Below are 8,488 nucleotides of genomic sequence, written 5' to 3' on the forward strand. Positions count from 1 at the left end.
TCCAGAGCATCTTCAGTGTCCCTCTATAGCTTAACGCCAGTAGCTACTTCAAGCTGTGCCTGACCAACCACACGGTAAAGGGAAATCCTCAAAGGATGGTCAGTAGTCAATGGGGCACAGAGGGTGAAACAATCGATGAAGGGATGACTGCCCTCAGGGCTGAGAAATCGCTTGATGGACCCCACAGACTACCTACGGTGTCCCAGCGTGGAATCAGCTGTAAAAAGTTAAAAGACATGAAAGTCATGTTCCCCTGCTATGATCTCGTCCACGTAGTTGTCTAATGCTTTCTAACTTGACATAAAGAATAAAAAACCCCAATCACCAGGGGAAGAGTCCAGCACTGGAATAGACCTCTGGAGTTTGTGTTGGTTGTGCTTTAACTCCAGCTGGCAAGGTTTCCCGGGGGGAAAGCTCCGACATCCACCACAGCCACACACGCCCTTGGGGCAGTTGACCTTCTGGCACTCATGAGGGGAGGCAGCTCAAGAACACGTGTGTCTGCTAGAACCGAGGCTCCAAATTCTTCTTTGCAGTCGGGGGCTAAGGCTGGATTGAGCTGCACCGACACTCCTCTTGGAGAGGAAGTTTAGAAAGTGAGGGGGGCCTGTCTGGACCTCACGATTCAGCGGTGGGTCTTCCTGGACTCTTCTAAAACACAAGGAGGCATCTCCTTCACCTGGACTGAGGGAAGGGATTCAGCTGTCTCAAGGGAGGCATCTCATCCTGGGTCTGTAGTCCCCAGGGCTAAAAGAGGGGTTAGCTTCATCCCATGCCCACCACAAACCCGCAGGAGGGGGGATCCCTCTTGCCTCCGTTCAGACGTGCACAAGATAGGCTCCTGCACGTGAGCTCCTTGTCTCAGCTCCCTTGCTCGTTACTGGAAATGGAGGGCAGGAGGAAGGTGCTCAGGCACAGACATTTGGTGACACATTTGGTGCCAGAGGTGACCAAGATGCATGCTGGTAACTGCAAGCTCTGATGGAGCAGTTCCTAGGCACAGGGCAGCATCTGGGGGCATCTCCTTAGAGGCTGGTGGGAAATTCCGTTGGCCAACTTAAAAGACAGAAGGTGCCCATGGGTAGTACCACTGAACCTGTAACTATTCCCTATGTCCAGGGCATCCTCTAGAGGTATTCAGCTGATCAAACGGAGCCATGTGGCACAGGCAGAGCCAAGTCTCTCTCTTTCTCTTCTCCACCAGCTCTATTTTCTCTATGGCCCTCGAGTCTAACGGCAGTTGTCTCCTGTGCATCCCTTCATTGCCTGCCCTAATTCGGGGCAGCTGAACCTCAATTTAATATCCAAATACAGGCCCATAGTCTTATGGGAGGCACCAGGACTCCCCAGCACAACTGCAGGTACCTGGCACGGACAGCACAGGTCCAACCCAGGAACCCCGCCCCCATTCAGACTAGCTGAGTGACAGGCACCACCCAGGGCAGCTCAGAGTCAATGCCTTTGGGCCAGTGACTGAATCCCACCCCTGAAGTCACCTCAGGGGTGTCCTGTCTCTATCCAGTAAATGTCGGGCAGAGTGTGAGTACAAAGCTCATCGCAGCAGGGTCTTCGCTCATGGACATTCCTTCTCCAACTCTGCTGGTTCTTCTCTCCTCCAGTGTGTAACCGTCCCCTCGATGATACAATCACGGATGAGGCGAATGTTTTTCACAGTGTGCCTGAGTCACAGCATGTCCACATCAAGGACATTTTCGACTTCATGTCTTCCTTCCTGAGGTCAGCTTCCCCTCCACCACAGGCCCTTGGGGCTGCAGAGACACAACAGCCAACAAACCCCTCTCCTGTTCAGACTGCACAGCCCTGCTCTGTTTCTCTCTGGCCTTGAGGAGAGCAGGTTTTGCTCTCTTTGTGGGCACCTCCTTTCCTCTCCACACTGCCATCTACCATCCACTCCAGAACATTATGGTGTGAGGCAGAGAACTCATTTAAGTCCCCTTGCGGACTTGAATTACCTGGCATTCACTGGAAGGGGACCACAACAACATGCAAACAGTCTTGGAGGTCTCTGGAGGGGCTTGGGACACAGGTGTTTATAGCACAGCTGCCAGCTTGGTCAGCAAGGGTGACGCTCATCTGCATCTGCTGCTTTCAAAGGAGGAAGAGCTGGGCATGGGTGTGAAAACCTTTCCTGTCATGACCACGGAAGCATGGCGTCTCCAAACCTAAGCAGAAGGAGAATAGAAGAGTGCAGATGCTAGACCTCAGAGGAGCAGACTTTGACCAAGCCTTGTGAATTTTAGGGAAGGAGCCCATGTATGTGAGCAGCACAGAAGGGCAGCAATGCTCAGTCTAGCTGGTCTTCAAGGACAGTGTCTTTCAAGCACAAGAGAGTGCGCACCAAGAGTCAGGACAACAAGCAGAGCTGTCAGGAGAGAAGCTTGGGGGAACAGGAGACTCACAGGGAAGCTACACAGAAAAAAAGGAAGCCTACAAGAGGTGGATGCAAGGATCAAAAAAAGGAGGAATTCAGAACTCCCTTTAGTTTTAGAAAAGCCATAGCTGCTGTGAGGCTGACACTTGCAAGGCAATTCAAGGGCACAATGATGAGCTGTTACTGCTTCAGGAAGAGTTAAAGAAGAAATGCAGACAACGTGTGGCTGCTGCTGAATTTCCTCAGAGTAGGTGTAGAGAGGTCTGAGGCACTTTTGGCCTTTGTCTTCACCAGCAAGGTCTTCCGGTTCTGTGTGTCTAAGAGGCAGAAGCCCAGAAACAATCCAACAGTGATGGAGATCAAGTCAAGGGTTACTTAGATAAGGTCAGCCCAACCCTTAGGAGCCCATTGGAGCAGACAGGACGAGTCCAAGGCTGTTGACAGACGAGGCCAGTGCCACAGCAGGGCTACTCTGGTCCAGTTGGAAGGTCTCCATGACTGGAGAAAGCAGGAAGTGAATCTCACACGTGCCTTCTGAAGAGACCCAAGGGCTGAGCAGGGCAACTACAGGCTGCAGGGAGAGAGGCCAGGAGCCATGTGGCTGGGCAGCAGCTCTGTGGAAATGGCCCTGGTGGTCCTTGATTATCATCAGGCAAAACACGAACCAGCAGCAAAGGCGGGCAACAGCCTCCTGGGCTGTAGGAGCAGGAGCGCAGCTACAAGAAGGGATTGTGCTCCTCTGCCCAGCACCTTTGAAACCACACCCTGCACCACGACAGGGAGACAATGGCAAACAGGAACCAGTTCACTGAAGGGCCACTGAGGTGTCAATCCTCCAATTATCCTCCAAGTGCTCGGGTGAATTCACTATCTCCAACAACAACAGCATTTGTCTGCCTAAACACCAATATCTGCAGCAGAGCCATCTGCACCGGGGTAGCCCCTCTGGGCGATTCCAATGCAATCAGGGTTTGCCATCCACAGCGTGACATCCAACCCGCAAGTCCCTCTCTGAAGCGGTTCAGATGAAGGGTGGCCTTGCAAAAGCCACCCTTTGTGTCACCAGGTGGCATGGACACTGCTGTTTCCCTCTCAGAGTGTGGCTGAGGCTGGATCCCCTTCTCAGGACAGACTCCCTTCCAGGAAGCCACAGTCATGAGGGCAACTCACCTGGCTCCTACTGACACTTCACTCGGTATTGGTTTTGATTGATTTGGTGCCTTTCGGGGACTGCTCCTTCTGCACAATCACAGATGGGCAATCATTTCATAAGACATGGTCAAAAAGATCCTGCTATGGCTAAGAAAGCTCACCATAAGCTCTAGAGACACCAAGGAAGATTCTAAAAAGCACCAGGAAGATCTAAAACTCTCAAGGCCTCTTCTGAAGAGGGAGCGTCCCTGAGCAGTAGTTGTTGGTCATGTGTAGGTGTGGGAGAGAGCGTCGGGGGATGTCAGTGAGAAACAAAGAGATGCCTGATGGCTTTATCGAATCCTTGAAATGTTGTCCAGTAATAGAAAATAGGTAAAGGAGGAGGAGGAGGGTTTTACTGGAAACATAGCAGGAAGGAAGGCCCCTCCTGTGCATATCAGGGATGATACAGATGTTTCCATCTTGCGTGCAGGCCATGGAGATGGGGAATGCCCACTGCTGGGGGTGGCTGGGCTTAGTCATCCTCATGAGCTGACCAGCACCCTTGGATGCAACATGTCCAGCCCCATGGACTGGAAAGGGTGTGGTTTGCTAAGGGACCCCTGGCTTGATCCCCATCCACCACTGGTTGTTCTCCTCCAGAGTCCTGCCTCACAGCTCAAAGGCCTGGCAGACCTTGCTGGTGGTAACTGCGGCAAAGAGGACATAGACTATCCCAGATCTATCTACATGTATTCTTACCTAATTTAGGAGTAGTCCTGTAGGATCTCTGTTTCTTTTTCAACTGTTCCTGATGTAGCAACAGCTCGTCTTGGTGCCCTTGAATTCCCTTTTGGGTTTCAACTGAGTTTTGATATGGGCCATTGCTGTGCCTGGGGGATGCTGTCTTTGAAGGCAAGATGTCTCCAGGCACACTGTTAAAATGCTTGGGCTCTTCCTTGGTTGAATGGTCAGGAGGTGAGTAAAGACCCCGCTGTGATCCGCTTTATGTTCACCCATCTTTATGTTAGATAGAAGAAGGGACAGACCTTGCCTCTTTGGTGGCATCTCTGATTGATGCCTCTGACTGATGGCAACCATCAATGGCACAAAACACCAAATTGCACTCTCTGAGGTGCCATCAGGGGTGTCTCTCACACACCTTCCCTGAATGAGAATTGCTTTTCCTGTAGGACCTGTGACTCCTGTGCCAGCCCTGGCATCTCAGGTAGCTCTGTGGGCCTGGACTGGAACTTTGACTTGAGTAGCTGCTCTGAATCGTGTCACACAACGTGGGGCTGACCATGAGACAACTGCCAATGCAGTCAGTGAAGATCTAGTAAGTCCACCAGATGGAGAGGAGGAAGAGAGACACTGAGCTCTCCCTGTGGCACATGACTCTATCCCATCAGACGAACACCTCTACAGGCCACCCTGAACATCGTGACAGGGACAGGTTCAGTTGCCCTTTATTGGGGCATCAGCTGCCATTGCAGTTGGCCAAAGGAAAGTGCCAAAAGCCTGCAAGAAGAGGCCCCCAGATGTTGTCCTATCCCTGTATCAGCCTGCACATATCTTCCATCTGTCTCTATTACCTGCCCATACCTTTGACCACCTCTGTCACCTCAAGTGTCACCAGAAATCTGCATCTGAACACCACCCTCCTGGCCTCCATCGCCATTCATTACCATGGGAGCTGAGACCAGGAGCTCCCATGCAGGTGCCTCTTTCATGCAGACCTGAAGAGAGGCCAGGGGAATCCACCTCCTGCAGGTTTGTGGTGTGCGTGGGAGGGAGCTGAGTCCCCTTCCAGCCCCAGGGCTGCTCTCCTGGGATGAGACGCCTCAATCCATTCAGCTGAATCCTTTCCCTCAGCAGGGACACCCTGTGAGTGTCTGGGTGTCCTGCCTAAGGATGGGGCAGGAAACAGCTGCCCAGGGAAGTGCTTGCTTCACTATCCTTGGAGGTACTTAAAAGGCTTGGTTTGCTGGTGGACTTGCTAGTGGTATGTTAATGGTTGGACTTGATGATGTCAAGGTTCTTTTCCTACCTAAATGATGCTATGTTTCCATGAAAAGTTGATATTTAGACCTAAGTCTGTCTCTCAGCAGGACAATGACACCAGCAGAAAGAAGTATTTTTGCCCAGCTGAGGGAGGGAACCTCAGTGCTGACTTCAGCCTGTTTGAGTGCAGGTTCCCCTGGAGCCCCAGGGAAACCACAAGGGAGCCCAGAGGGGGCAGAGAAAGGGCTGCCTTGGGCTGCTCCCCTGCTGCTGAGCTGGGCTGGGCTCCTGGGGTGGAGGGAGCTGCTGGCAAGCGGACAGCGCTGCAGAGAGACAGCTCTGCCCAGGAGCAGGGCTGGGGGTGCTGCCTGCAGGCAACAAGAGGAGAGGTGCAAGGCTAGGAGAGCTTAAAGGCAGTTGGGAGTGGGAGGATGCTGAGAGCTGACGGGGGAAGGAACCTTCCCAGCCTTCTGCGTGGTAAGTCTCTGGGTGCAGGGCGATGCAGCTGCAGTTCCTGGAGGGCTCTGCTAAACCTGGTACATCTGACAGTTCCTGGGATCTGTCAGGAGGACTCTCTTAGTTTCTGTGCTCTAGAGGAGGAGGAGGTGCTGCAGAGCAGGGCTTCCCTGCTGCGCCATGAGAGGGACAAGGCCTGAGGCTGCCTTCTGCTGCGGATGGTGGTGGAGGTGTGCGTGTGGGTGTTTAGCCAGGGGTGCCCAGGGCTGTCCTTCCGAGCAGGGTCCCTGCCCCTCAGGGGCTGTGTGCTGGGGCAGGGACTCTGACACCTGCCAGGGTCAGCTCTCAGCCTACCCGGGGAGCTCCCAGGGTGCTGCAGGGGAAGCTGGGGGTGGAAGGAGCCACCCCTTGCAGGGCAGGGTCCTGCTGTCAGGAGGGTGCTGTGTGGGTCAGGGCTGCTGACAGCTGCAGAGCAGTGCAGGACATTCCCAGGAGACTTTTCCAGAAGCACTGAAAGGCAGGGGCTACCTGAAAGGGAAGGACCCTGTTAGTCTTCTGCTCTGGGTGGGCGATGGGACTGAGAAATTTGTGCCTCAGTTGAGGAGGAGGCACTGAAATGCCACATCTGTTCCTCTTAGAGGTGCAGAAACCAGGCAGTATGAGAAACCAGCCCAGCGTGGCTGACAGACAGCACCAGCATGGCTCTGGCAGCCTCCTCAGGGCTGCTCGGAGGTTCCCATCAGAGCCTGCACCCAGGGAGCTGCCCCTGGGCAGGGCCCTGCTGCCGGGAGGGGTGTGCAGGGCAGAGCTGAGCCTCCAGCGGGTGGGATGGGCTGTGGGAGCAGGGGCAGGCAGGAGGGGTGGGGGCAGAGAAGCAGCTGCTGGCAGGATCAGCTCCAGGCAGCAGAGGCAGGGGCAGGGGCTGGGGGGAAGTGCAAAGAAGCCCTGGGGGAGGGCACGTGCGGGCAGCTCTCCCTTGGTCCTTCCCTGGAGGTGTCCTGTGGGTGCTGTCTGCTGGGCAAGGAGCTGCCCCTCTCCTTGGAGCATCTCCTCTGTGGGAGCCCCGACTGCCTGCTGTGCCTGTCCTGCTGGGCTTGCGAGCTGCCCCCAGAAAGGCCCAGCTCTCCCGTAGGATCCTGGGCAGTGCTGAGCCTTTCCGTGGGGGTCAGCGCTCCCCTCTCACGGTCCTTTGCTTCTCTCTGGGGGAGGTCATGTCCTGCTCTCTCCATCACAGCTCCATCTCTGGGCTGGGGCACACAAGAGTTCACAGAGCTGCCCTTTCCCACAGGGCTCCCCTGCTCCCGTACCAGTGCAGTCCTGTGGGGCTTTTTCAAGGGGAGTTGGCGCGTGAAGTCATCTTCAGGGCAGCACGAGCGAAAGCGCAGGGCAGGTGGGAAAGAGGCTGACGGACCCTGTGGCTCTCCTGCCTCTGCCCTAAGGCACAGAGAGCTCAGCCCTTTTGCCTCTCCCGTCTCAAGACTCTTCACATTATCAGCCATACAAATGAGGATTTCCACTGTGGAAAAAACCACTCCCCAGCTGTGATGGTGGAAAATGCAAATCAGACACAATTGTTATAAGGCCATGCTCAGCCTCTGCTCTGCAGCCCAGGCTCTGGAGAGTCATGAGTGCAGGGCCTGAAGTTTTCCATGACAGGTGGATTACATCTGACAGCCCTTGTGAACGTCGGAGCTGTCACAAACCAGCTCCATGTCTCCAGTGCAGAAGAGCAAAGCTGAATCCTCAGCAGCACACGGGCAGAGGTGCTGCTCCTCACCCCACGCTCAGCCAGCACAAAGCAGAGGAAGGAAATGCATCTCAGTTGGGGGTGTTGTTGTGAAAAGTGGAGTGGCTTCGCTCAGAGGACTCTGTCCTAAATTTAATCTTTCCTTTCCTTTTTTGAGCAGTGATGCCACGCCAAGACACTGCAAATGTCCAACGGCAGCTCCATCACGCAGTTCCTCCTCCTGCCATTTGCAGACACGTGGGAGCTGCAGCTCTTGACCTTCTGGGTCTTCCTGGGCATCTACCTGGCTGCCCTCCTGGCCAACGGACTCATCATCACCACCATAGCCTGTGACCCCCACCTCCACACCCCCATGTACTTCTTCCTCCTCAACCTCGCTGTTCTTGACCTGGGCTGCATCTCCACCACTCTCCCCAAAGCCATGGCCAATTCCCTCTGGAACACCAGGGCCATCTCCTACTCGGGATGTGTTGCCCAGGTTTTTCTCTTTGTCTTCTTGATCACAGCCGAGTTTTGTCTTCTCACCGTCATGGCCTACGACCGCTACGTTGCCATCTGCAAACCTCTGCACTACGGGACCCTCCTGGGCAGCACAGCTTGTGTCCACATGGCAGCAGCTGCCTGGGGCACTGCTTTTCCCTATGCTCTGCTGCACACAGCCAATACATTTTCACTGCCCCTCTGCCAAGACAATGCTGTGGACCAGTTCTTCTGTGAAATCCTCCAGATCCTCAAGCTCTCCTGCTCACACTCCTACT

This window comes from Leptosomus discolor, unplaced genomic scaffold (assembly GCF_034619465.1).
Source record: "Leptosomus discolor isolate bLepDis1 unplaced genomic scaffold, bLepDis1.hap2 HAP2_SCAFFOLD_35, whole genome shotgun sequence".
NCBI lineage: Eukaryota > Metazoa > Chordata > Aves > Leptosomiformes > Leptosomidae > Leptosomus > Leptosomus discolor.